General features: G+C 40.4%; 1 long non-coding RNA gene across 1 annotated transcript; it reads left to right on the top strand.

Moving 5' to 3' along the window:
* The first annotated feature begins 3,296 nt into the window (after positions 1-3,296).
* On the top strand, positions 3,297-12,974 carry LOC110523901. The gene is made up of 3 exons (XR_002473505.2): positions 3,297-3,621; positions 7,718-7,772; positions 9,706-12,974. It is a non-coding gene; the product is annotated as an uncharacterized LOC110523901 (long non-coding RNA).
* Positions 12,975-13,606: the final 632 nt, after the last annotated feature.

Genomic DNA, 13,606 nt, shown 5'->3' on the forward strand with positions numbered 1-13,606 from the left:
TACTATGTTTCATGTGTTGCGATAACAGATGAGAAAATAACATTTGATAACTAGGCCTTGTCGCCTTTTTAAGGGCCTTAAGCGAGATTTAGCTGCCCACCTCGCAGGAAAAAAAGTTTTAGTGTCTCCACTTGGCAGTGGGTAATTTTTCAGTTAAGAACAAATTGTTATTTTACAATGATGGCCTACCCCGGCCAAACCCTCCCCTAACCCGGACGACGCTGGGCCAATTGTGCGGCGACCTATGGGACGCCCGATCACAGCTGCTTGTGATACAGCCCAGGATCGAACCAGGGTCTGTAGTGACGCCTCTAGCACTGAGATGCAGTGCCTTAGATCGCTGCGCCACTCAGGTGCCCTTGATTTATGCCAAATTCATATGATATCAGTGTGAGAGTGAATAACAAAATCAATGGGGAGTTCAGTCCCCCTGAGCACATGCCCTGCGGTCCGGATGGTAATTTGGTTATGATTAACTACCAATTTAAGAAGTGTTAGCTGACATGGGCTAATTGAATGACTGACAAAACAAGTGGGATACTGCTTATGTACTACCACATTTTTTAATTGCACCTTGTGTTTTCTACTTTTCTCATTCTCAGCAGTACTTTAAGAACTGGTTCCTGAGGTTTTTTGGTCTGGGTCCCCTAGCGGCCAAGGGGCCCTACGCTCAGCTCGTAGGGAGAGGTGGCTTTGCCGAGGCCGACTTGAAAGTGAGAATGTAGAGCTCTGTTTTGACACTGGTCTTCTGTCAGTTGACCAGCAGGAGGCAGTCTAGCTGCACAATTATGACTGATTTTTTGCAGACCAGCTATGCAGCAGAACCTTATGGCAACATAAGAAATCTGTAACAAAGTTATTAAAAAACACATTGTTAAGATATCTTAGTTGTGCTCTCTTGATTTCTGTTGAGCCTATCTCAAAAGCCTTTAAAGTGCAATGGAAACATATTTTTGTTGCTGTGTGTGCATAAGGGGGATGGGGGAGGAACATGCAGATGTTTCATTCCCAAGCAGCATAGAGAGGCAGGGGAGATCGTAGGGGTTGCTAGGTGACCTCACTACATAAATATTCCACCCTCTCACAGGCAGTGCCCCGCCTTCTGTTGGTCCATATTGAAGATGGATAGGGTCATTCACTTTTATAGACTCTGCTATTGAATTAATCAGGGGGTTTCCAACCGTTTTCATCCTGCCTAGATAAAAAAAAATGAAAACATTGCATCAGAAAAGGCTGGTGGGAGGAGATATAGGAGGACGGGCTCATTGTTATGGCTGGAATGGAATCAATAGAACAGAGTGAAATGTGTTGTTTCCATCTGTTTGGTACCATTCCATTGATTCCAATCCAGCCATTACAATGAGTTTGTCCTCTTATAGCTCCTCCCACCAGCCTCTTCTACTGTGCATCACTTGCCAATCAATGATTTTAGACAGTATAAACTCATCACTGTCTGTCTCTGATTATGAACAAGCAATTGTAAAATGTCAAATTGTGTGCATTACACCCACCCAGGAGCCAATTAAGTCCAAATATAGGGAATATGGGAATTATGTATCCCATAGCAGTGGAAAGCTGAGGGTGCTGTGGCACCCCCTGAAAAATCAGAAGAGAAAAAAATACAAAAATTGAAATAAAAGTTGGTACTGTGAGCCTTTACTAGTATTAACGGAACAATATAGACGTCTGTAGCACAGGCAACAAACAAAAAAATCATAATCTCTGCTTTGGCAGGAATGGTAGTTGTATAATTTAAGGACAGTATCTTGCAGGATTCAGTAGTTGGAATAGTATGAGTTGGTTGTTTTTCTGTGATTGCCATTCTAATGGAATCCAGAAATGACAAAACCCTGTCCTCAAAACATTTACATCAAAAGGTGCAAAGTAATGGGCAAAGACACAAAACATCCACTTAAAATGTCATATTTTTCTTGATCAAATAACACGAGAGAAAAGTAAGTTTGATTCCCACAGGGGACCAGTACTATGAAAATGTATGCACTCCCTAATGTATGCACTCCCTCTGGATAACAGTGTCAACTAAAAAGGAATGAAGAGACGATTTAAGTTCACATAGAAATTAGTGCATTAGCAAAGTATTTCAAGAAAATGGAAAACATATCAAGCATGTATTTTTAAATTCCACAAGTATTACCAGATTGACTTTTGTACAGATAATTATTAGACTGAAGTTACAAATGCTGGTAAACACTCAAATACGTTTTAGTTTAAATGCATTAACAACAGTAGTGCAATGGGCCTTTACTAGCCCTGTATTAGAAGACAAATATAGACCTCTTCAGTGCAGGCATATTTTTTTCCCCTGCACCCCCAAACTACTGCATTATCCTGCATGTAAGAAGTCGTAGAGCTTCCCCTGATAGTGGATGTTTAAGGGAAACCAGATCCGTGTTATCTGCAGCCACCACCCATTGCATGCAGGTATCATATGTGCTGCAAACGAGATCGAGTTGCACCTACTGAGTGAGTTCGATTAAACTGAACCGCGGTGCACCGGTCTATGGCCTGTGGCATAACGGCCAAAAGCAGTGAGGGAGGAGCGACACCTGGAGTGCCCTTCTCAAATCGAAGAGTTTTCTGCGCCACTCGGTCATGTTGTCAACAAGGCAGCATGGTGCATTTTATTGTTCAGAAACATGCACCACTTTTCCATAAAATACACTGAACAAAAATATAAACCCAACATGTAAAGTGTTGGTCCCATGTTTCATGAGCTAAAATAAAATGATCCCAGAAAATGTCCATACACATAAAAATAATATTGTTATTGTGCACAAATTTGCATACATCCCTGTTAGTGAGCATTTCTCCTTTGCCAAGATAATCCATCCACCTAACAGGTGTGACATATCAAGAAGCTGATTAAACAGCATGATCATTACACAGGTAAACCTTTTGCTGGGGACAATACAAGGCCACTTTAAAATGTGCAGTTTTGTCACACAGGACAATGCCACAGATGTCTTAAGTTTTGAGGGAGCGTGCAATTGGCATGCTGACTGCAGAAATGTCCACCAGAGCTGTTGCCAGAGAATTGAATGTTCCTTTCTCTACCATAAGCCGCCTGCAACGTTGTTTTAGAGAGTTTGGCAGTACATCCACATGGCCTTACAACTACAGACCACGTGTAACTATGGCTTAAGCCCGGGAGGAAGCCCAGGTCCAAAACGAATGCAATCACTTTTCACCCAGCGCAAACTCCTCCCACCGGAGTAACACGGGCCAAATAATTGAATCCCCTCAATGTTTAGAGGTTGGCTCCGCTAGCCTTCACTCTGATTGGAGAAACTGGCTCCTAGACAGAGGGGGACCTTGAGTTACCGCGGACTGGCTGTAATGGGGGGCCTGGCCCCGGGCACTCAACCGTCAGAATTAGCTAATTGTTATACAATATAGCTAGGTAGCTAATTAAAGACGGTGGCAGTCTGGTTAAGGTAGGCTTGTAATGGGGTTCTCTCCCCGCAAGTTTGCATGTGATTTTATACCTACGCGAATGCAGCACGGTTGCAGTAAAATTGGAACTTCAGCAGCGCGAGCTAGCCCAGCCCCCGCTAGCTGGCTAGCGAACGAGAATTTGCTAGCGGATCGGGGCTTCAGTCCGTAAGTAGCGACATCGAATTATAATGGTATGTTGTATGTTAGTTAGCGACTCTAACGATGTGGGTTATCTAGCGAGTTGCCAAACTGGCATGGAATTTGTGCTGCACTGTCATACCGCGCGAGCCACCGCTATCAGCCGTAGACGGTGTGCTAAACTAGCAAGCTAACATTAGCTACACTATAGTAACCCCTGTGTTTTGAGAGGCTAGTAAGACCACTGCAATTTGCTTGACGCAAGCTCTATCCTTTAGACCAGGGTTATTCCTCTCTTGTCCTACGAGGTTCGGAGCCTGATGGTTTTCTGTTCTATCTGCTAATGAATTGCGCCCACCTGATGTGTGGGTGGGGGGAAATAAGCAATGAAACTGGCTTCGATGTCCAGAGTTTAATATGAGGTCTTTTAGATTATGCTTTCAACCCATAGAATCCAGCGTGTGTTACGTTTAGCAGCAGCATTGCTATTTTCATTTGGTATCTAGGCAGCTGCTAATTCGGGGATTGCGTGGATCTATATTTAGACACAAAGACCGATGGAGTCATGCTTTGTCTGCACAAATACATTTGATAAGCTCTGACTGCATGGCACATTACTGTGCATTGAGATGCGGCTTATTTTATGTACACTGTCATTGACTGCATGCATGAATTACACTTTTTTTTTAATGATGTGCCTTGAGTAGCAGACTGGGACAAGAATTCGGCCCTGACATTTTATCCACATCACTGTGCGCGCTGCCAACTCAAGCCCCATACACACCCTACTTAGACACAGACATTAGTGCTGACACAACATCGGCACTACAGTGCCGCGTTTCTCAACCATTTCGGTACCAGTGACTGGCGAGACGTGGTCCTCGTTTTCATTCAACCAGCTCATGTTTAAAAGAAATGTAAACACACCACTAGAGATACAGTTTAGCGCTGTGACTGTAACTCTGTTCTGGCCATTTTGTTTGTCACCCTGGTGTGTTGTCTGTCTCATCACACACTGCTTTTTCTTGTTCTCAGTCTCAGGGTATTGTTAACTGGTAATAGGCGGCGTTTGGCAGATAAAATAAATAGAAAAACCGCAAAATAAAATTGGCGCCGGCCAATTGTCCAGGAGAAGAAACAATTCCATAGCAAAATAATGCTTTTTAGCCTATTCATTGATGGAAATACATTTGACTGGTAATGCTTATCGGTCTATGGGTAATTTGCATAATTTAGTGGAATTATATTGTTGTGTGTGTGTGCATATACAGTATATTCATTATGTATCTTATTTATCACATGCGTACAGAGCCTTTAAGCGAAAAATCTGCATCAGCATCCCAAACAGCGAATGCATAAGCAACAAAAGGCAGGCTTCATCAGCGCGTCACACACCACTTTGCAATGAGCTGGAGGCAGTATGCATTTTGAAAACATATACTTAATTGTTTGAAACTTGAACATTTTACTACATATTATGAGGCATGTCTTACCTTGCTTCAAAGTAGCCTAGCCAAAATCAGACCATATCCATGGAGGCACTTATTTTATTAAAACTTTCTTTCATTGTCCAGTAGCCAAAGGCACAATCCTAGTCATATAGCAACCCATGCTAGTTTTTGTATATTAGACCTCCCCACTTTCTAAATGTCTTAACAGATATTTTCATCTCTGTCAACATAAAACCGCTCGCAAGTGCGGTGCGCTTTTAACAAATGTGTTTTCCTGCTGCGTTTATAATGTGAAGAAATGAGTTCCAACATTTTCAGCTTAAAGTTTTGATCTGTTGCATCAGACTCATTATTTTTATTTTTGTTGTATATTGTCTATGCCCACTGGTTGAATGAATTTGGGATCTATCGTCCCACAGCTGTCCCAACGTCTGTTTGGAATAGTCTAGTTCTTTCGCGATAAACTGACCAATATAATAGGTAAACTTGTCTAATATGGTGGAAAGTAGATTGACATAGGCTAGTGATTTTGCTGTTGGTTACTCTTGTTGGCTGGGGAAAAAGTAAATGTGGACAGTTATTCAAAAATCTTAAAAGTTGGCATCAGAATTTGGTAAGAAGTACCACACATCGTTGCATCCTCGACTTGCATGTTCATATGAATAACCATAATCTAAATGTGGTTTCTATCATTATGAGCACAGTGGGTGGATACCTTAATCAGTTTATGCACCCAATGCATTTCTCAAATGTCCAGTGAATTAAAATGCTGCAGGTCAAATGTCTGGCTCCATATTTAATTAACGGCCTGTCTGCTTAAGCCTTATCGACATGAAAGGAAATTAGCAAAAATGTTCACCTTCCTATTCATCATCTCCAGCACCTCCCCAACATAAAAAAAGGATAGAGGAAGAAGTGTTTCGGGTGACATCAGCCAAATACCAGACAATTAGTAGGCAATGCCTACTCATCATTGGTTAAAATCACATGATACACGCTGATGTCATTGGGAAACGTATCTTCCTCTCTCCTTTTTACTACAAAACATAGAGATGTTGGGGATGTGCTGGAGATGATGAATATGAAGTAGGAAAACGTTGACATTTCTCTCCCTAGATTTCTAACTCAAAATATAATACCCACTGCTATAGTAGCCATGTTTTCATCCTGCAGTACATTTAATGTCCTAAACTAAACGTTGCAGTTGTAGGCTACTACCAATTAGACCTATAGCCCTATGTAGGGCTGGGCGATATGGCCTTAAAATCTTATCTACATGTTTTTGGGGGCGATTAACTTTCTGTCTACATTGTTGCACAAGTAAAGGACAATACACTGCATTTCAAACAGTCGGGAATAATCCAATTATAAATCAGGGGTTGTCAAATTACAGCTAGGTTAAATATAAGCCTTCAAACGTAAAACCCACTAATTATTTATCTTATAAAAACATTGTTTAACCTGCTTTTTTTGCAATAATTACTGACTTGGCTTTCAAGTCTGTCTATGAAAATGCGCTTTTTGTTACAAATGTAACCAGAACCATGCACATCCACGACTAATAACCAACTTTTTGTAGCAAGGCATTATAGAAAATTTAGCACAAGTCTCATAAGCAGTTGGCTTGTGCTTGAAAAATTGTTTATCGATTAGCAAAACAGAGAAATTGCTCAAAAATCTAAACACGCCCAAGGATCACCGGCCATGCCGTCTTTTTCAATATTTATTTTTTTCTCAATTTTCACCAGCCCACCCAACTAAAGATACACAGCTATCAGGATATTGCTTTGATATATGTTGCAGGTTTAATCACACCTCATAACATTGAGAAAAGTATCTGTGTCAAGTCTAAAGGGGAGGAGTATTGGCCATACCTTAAATAATCCATGCCCAGTTTTATAACGGTCACATCATTTCCTAATCTAACCAATCGCGGAAGGAATTTATAACCAAATCACAGCATCACACTAAACCAGCACCAATTTAGATGCTGTAATGATACCAGTGATACCCTTATCCAATCAGTGCGCAGCAGCAGTATACCGGTAGCTGTATTCCAATCACAGCTTTAGCCGGTACAGTATCGTCACTGCTGCTCAGCATTGAACAGTGCTCTGGCTAATGTAAATCCAAGGCTCTGATGCATCACTGACCCTGCAAGGCTGCTCGCTAGGCTACCTCCCTCCCTCCCATGATGTAGTACAGGACTGGAGCTAGAGAGCTGTTCCTGTCTGTACTTCTAAGATCCTTCTAGGCTGCTCAGCTTGCTACAATATCTGGCTAGGCTAACCTCCCTTCTTCTCGGCTGTTGTGCTAGTGGAGCAGGACTGGGGTTATAGGTCAATGGGCTGGAGCTGTGTCTACAGACTCTGTAGGGCAGTGTCTCAAGCAGGACACTGTCTGTATCCTGTAAATCTCTGCTAGCTCAAGGCTGCCTGTAGGGGTCAAGTGGGTTTGAGTCAGGCTCAGTACGGTGGACCGACGCTGGGGGTAAATTTGACCTCGTTTGACTGGTGCGGCCTGGATGCGTTTCAAGCTGCAGTCAGGGAAGTGGAAAGGACAGTCTTTATGCTTTAAACAGGTGGCCTGGCCTACTTTCTGTACTGTAATACAGACTAACTCCTGTTATTCATCAAACAGTTGTATTTCATGCTTGTCTCTCTTGGTCTTAGGTATCAGCTTAACCCTCAAACTGAAATGAACACAGGCTATGATGAATCCTCTGAGGTAAGAACTTCTGCGTCATAATTATGTCAGACAGCCAAGTCCCTTAATGAATGACAGTGCAGGGCTACTGTAGTATTTATTGGTCTGTAAAGATGTCATAAGCTAATAATAGCTGCTGACATACAGTTGAAGTCGGAAGTTTACATACACTTAGGTTGGAGTCCATTAACTTGTTTTTCAACCACTCCACAAATGTCTTAACAAACTATATTTTTGCTTATCGGTTAGGACATCTACATTGTGCATGACACAAGCAATTTTTCCAACAATTGTTTACAGACAGATTATTTCACTTATATATCACTTATATCACACTGTATCACATTTCCAGCTGGTTAGGTGTTTACATACACTAAGTTGACTGTGCCTTTAAACTACTTGGAAAATTCCAGAAAATTAAGTGTTTGCTTTAGAAGCTTCTGGTTTGCTAATTGACATCATTCGAGTCAATTGGAGGTGTACCTGTGGATGTATTTCAAGGGCCTACCTTCAAACTCAGTGCATCATGGGAAAATCAAAATAAATCAGCCAAGACCTCAGGGTGAAAAAATGTAGACCTCCACAAGTCTGGTTCATCCTTGGGAGCAATTTCCAAACGCCTGAAGGTACCACGTTCATCTGTACAATAGTACGTAAGTATAAACACCATGGGACCATGCAGCCGTCAGACCACTCAGGAAGGAGATGCATTCTGTCTCCTAGAGATGAACGTACTTTGGTGCGAAATGTGCAAATCAATCCCAGAACAACAGCAAAGGACCTTGTGAAGATGCTGGAGGAAACGGGTACAAAAGTATCTATATCCTCAGTAAAAGGAGTCCCATATCGACATAACCTGAAAAGCCGCTCAGCAAGGAAGAAGCCACTGCTCCAAAACAGCCATAAAAAAAGCCGAACTACGGTTTGCAACTGCACATGGGGACAAAGATTGTACTTTTTGTAAAAATGTCCTCTGGTCTGATGAAACAAAAATTGAACGGGTCGGCCATAATGACCATTGTTATGTTTGGAGGAAAAAGGATGAGGCTTGTAAGTCGAAGAACACCATCCCAACCGTGAAGCACGGGGGTGGCAGCATCATCTTGTGGGGGTGCTTTGCAGCAGGAGGGACTGGTGCACTTCACAAAATAGATGGCATCATGGAGCAGGAAAATGATGTGAATATATTGTAGCAACATCTCAAGACATCAGTCAGGAAGTTCAAGTTTGGTCGCAAATGGGTCTTACAAATGGGCAATAACCCCAAGCATACTTCCAAAGTTGTGGCAAAATGTCTTAAGGACAACTAAGTCGAGGTATTTGAGTGGCCATCACAAAGCCCTGACCTTAATCCTAAAGATAATTTTTGGCTAGAACAGAAAAAGTGTGTGCGAGCAAGGAGGCCTACAAAGCTGACTCAGTTACAGCAGCTCTGTCAGGAGGAATGGGCCAAAATTCACCCAACTTATTGTGGAAGCTTGTGGAAGGTTAGACCAAAGGTTAGACCAAAGTTAAACAATTTAAAGGCAATGCTAACAATCAATTAGTATTTGGATGTGAACTTCTGACCCCCTGGGAATGTGATGAAAGAAATTAAAGCTGAAATAAATAATTCTCTCTACTTTTATTCTAACATTTCACATTCTTAAAATAAAGTGGTGAGCCTAACTAACTAGGATTAAATGTCAGGAATTGTGAAAAACTGAGTTTAAATGTATTTGGCTAAGGTGTATGTAAAATTCCAACTTCAACTGTACATGCTGAGAAACCTGCTCTAAATTATGGTTAAGGTTTCTTAGCATTGTGTTGTCCGACCCCAAATCTCTACTTACATTTTAGCTGCATTTACAGATGCTTCTTGAATATGTCTTTTGGCAAGTCTCAACATACAGTATTCACATGTGCAGTCAATATATCATGTCTAAAACATTGAATTAACATTTGCCTTTCTTAGAGAAGACTGCAAGTCACTGCCAGTCAGACAAAAGGGGATCAGCAACGAAACGGCTCACCATTCCTTCCCTTCCTTCCTGGAAGAAACACCACACTGTCACCCTAAAGAGCAAATGGAAAAATGAAATCTGTATATTTTAGTTTCATATTTTTTTGTTAACATGTCTAACTTTTTTTGGTGTGTAGGGGTATAGATGAGATCATGATGACTCTGAAGTTTCATACCTTCTCTCGCTTATCTGTGATTTATTAACATGTTTGATATACAGTAGCCTGTAAGGGACTCTAAGCCTTGACGATATGTTTTGTACTTCGGGAAGGAGAGGAAAAGACTCAGGAATGTAGTAATAACACCGATACCTGGCCCACTTGAGCAGAGTCTCCTACATCTGAGACCTAGCCTGGTCCCGAGATCTGTTTGTGCTGTCTTCCGTGACATCGGCAAGATGGCACAAACCGATTTGGAACCAGGCGAGCAGAGGCCCAACATCTGCGTTTTCAAACTCTACCGGTGGCCCCTTTTTTGGGGGGGCTGAGTACAGTAACTGACAGGCAGCAGCATGTCATCCACTCTTCCACAGAACACAGTTGAAACAGCTGCTGGATCCTCCATGCATGTTTTAACACTCATTCAGTTCTATCTGCTCTGTTCACCTCACACACTCATCAGCATTGATCTCTGCTTAACACCGTGTGTAGTTAGGCCTAGACTTATATCCTTGTCTGTACAAACACACTTAAAAAATCTAATCAAATGTTTATTTGTGACATGCTTCATGAACTACAGGTGTAGACTAACAGTGACATTCTTTAAGAGTCTTTTTCGAACAATTCAGAGTTTAAATCTTGAACGGGAGTGGTTCCACCTCGACGCATAACCATTCAAACATTGGGTTCGGTATTTTACCTCAGATAGTCCTAATCCTTCAGCTCTTTAGGTGATTCACACCCTTCAGCTCTCAAAAATCCTCTGCTCATTCTCAAAACTCAAATATTTACATACTCTAAAGTATTTACTGAGGCTAAGAGTCCCCCCTTTTCCATTTTAGATTACTAAATGCTTGGTAGTTCATTCTTTTTTGTTTTGAAATGTTTTATTTTTATGTAGTATTTTAAGTTTTGAATGTTTACGTTGCAAACTAGTATAAAACCACGTGTAGACACAGTCATGTACGCTGTGATGTATAGAAGTAGCTATAGTAGAAATGCATTGTTTCCTTGTGGTAAGTGAGTGAGATGCTGCCACGGAACTGAGACACTGATGATTGGTGCTATTTTGGACTTTAATCTGCTCCTTGGAAAGGTAGCTGAGATGGGTTTTATTTTTTACTTTCATGTTCTGATTAAGGAAGGGGTTGGTTCTTTGACGTCTGGTTGTTGTAACTCGGTCTGGATTGGCTTTGTTTTTTCCCTTGTCGTTTTCTGTGCGGCTTTCTCATTGGACTTAAGGAAAATATCAACTTCTTTCATGGTAATGTTTTACTAAAGGGGGGGGGGGGATTTAGGTGAGAATATTTATGAGGATACACCATGTTGATCGGAGCAATCACAAAACTGCAATCGTTAACACTAGTTACCCTTTAAAACTGAGATGTGCAATCAAAGGGATACGTTGTATCCAGTAGTACCCAGCACAAGTCACTTTTTTAGAAAATGTTTACGTTTTTTGTTTATGTTCTGATTGACAGACAATCTTGAAACCAAGAGTGCATTTTTTCCCCTAACGTGTTTGTTTAACAGATCTCCTAAGCGATTTTGCACACTTGTGAGTAATGAAATTGTCACATATAGAAGACGCCACAGAATGTTAATGTCAGATATCCTCTTCAAGTTGGTTAGCATAAGTAAACACTGAAACGTAAAGGTTATTTTTAGAAAATGGCACTTGAGAGAACTTGATAGTTAAATTATAAAACGAAAGAACACACTTTAATGTGTGTCAAGGCCCAGCCTGTTGGGGTTTGGGTTCAGGGTTTCAACTTTTCTTCACCAGCTTGATATGACTAAATGCTATAGTGAGTCATGTGTGATTATATAATGTTAGTTAACATGAGTCTGGAATCACATGATGCATATAATCTTGTTTTTGAAAACCATTTTCAGGGCACACATGTATCATAAAGTGATCTCCTTTTTAAAAATGTATATATTTTTCATTGTCTTTGAATTATTTAGTAAATGAATTGTTGACTGAACCTTTTTATTAAACAACTAAATCCCCAAAGTTTTTTAATTTTAGCAACAACAAAAATTGACAACTAGGGTTAAGGGCCTTGCTCAAGGGCACATTGACAGATTTTTATCCTAGTTGTCTCGGGGATTCAAACCAGCAACCTTTCAGTTACTGGCCCAATGCGCTTAACCACTAGGCTATCTGCCACCCTAGCTAGAGATTTAAAACATCAAAGTTATGTCAGTATTTGCAGTTTTGTTTTTGCTTCCCTTTTTTATATTGTTAAATATTCTAATTAATATAATAATAACCAACTTGAAAGCCCACTTTACTTGTCTTTTGTCTTCCATTCTCCCTCGATATTGGGACCTATTGAACCAGCATGTTCTGGTCTTGTTAATTGCGTGCTCTCTTTTCGTCATTGTGGTTTTTGTTTTGTGAGAAAAAATATATATATCCTCTTGCAATTCTTTCCTCATAGACTACTTAATATGAATGCTGTTTTGTACATAGCAAACTGAATAGCGTAGGCAGGATGTGTTGCGTGAGATATTCAGTATTTACCACTACGGTTGAAAAAAAAAAATATATATATATACAGTATGCCAAATTTGGGAAAATGATTATAACGATGCGCTTAACTTACAGTATCCCATGTACTTTACTTTGGCAATTTTAGAAGTAGTGCAATAAATATGCAAGCTTGTAATTTTGTGTTTTATCTGTTGATGTGTGTGTGGCGTCTTCTTTCCAGTGCTATAGGAAACTTGTGCAATTGTGCTTTGTTAGAGTCTTGGAATACAGTTTCAAAAAGTCATGTGATTTTTTTTTTTTCAAGTTGAGGTTTTTAACCATTAGTGGCAGAGAGCCAAGTATCCAGAGAGCAGATCCAAAGTGTGGTTGTACAGTTCCTATGGCTTCCAAGCGGATATTCCTTACAACGTAGTTACGCCACGGCAAAATCATTAGTCACGGCAAATAAATATGTAACTTGGAAAAATATTTCTGCCGAAGCACTCTTTGAAGATGCTAGAGCAGTCCACATTTTTTTCCCCCTCTGAAAACAAAACGAGTAACAAAGTACCACAGTTGTATTTTTTTTTTAATTCAGCGGGAACCCCATTTCCCCCATATTTTTTTCCCGCCAATTCTCACGAGCCCGTCCCAAATCTAATGACACAATCTTTAAACTCTGTAAATGTAGATTTTTTTTTTTTTTTTACATAAATAAACTAATGAATTGAATGTTAAGAAATATATTGGTTTATTTAAGAAAATAAAGCCATACATTTACTCAATAGAATAGTATTGTTTTAGATTAACTTTCTCAAATGTTTTGTCCCCTATAAATAACCTGTACTCTTTTTTTGGGTACAAAAATGTATTTGGCGACCCCACTGCAGACCCCAGTAGATGTCGCGACCCCAACTTTGATTACCACTGGAATAGTTCACCTATTTACATAGCTTGTTGTGTGTTCTGTGGGAGTGAACTATTCCTGTTGTGGAGCATTCAAGTGTGTCATGGGGAGGGAAACATGCATTATGACAAGCAGTTGTATTTGCCCTTTGTTAGAGGGGGAATCCCAACTTTCCACAACCTACTTTATTTATTTCTCAACTCCTAAAATATGTGCGAACAGCACCATTTTAAACCCAGAGTTTTTAGCAGCACAATAATACTTTTTTTTTACCTAGGCAAGTCAGTTAAGAACAAATTCTTATTTTCA

The sequence above is a fragment of the Oncorhynchus mykiss genome, chromosome 5 (genome assembly GCF_013265735.2).
Source record: "Oncorhynchus mykiss isolate Arlee chromosome 5, USDA_OmykA_1.1, whole genome shotgun sequence".
Lineage (NCBI taxonomy): Eukaryota > Metazoa > Chordata > Actinopteri > Salmoniformes > Salmonidae > Oncorhynchus > Oncorhynchus mykiss.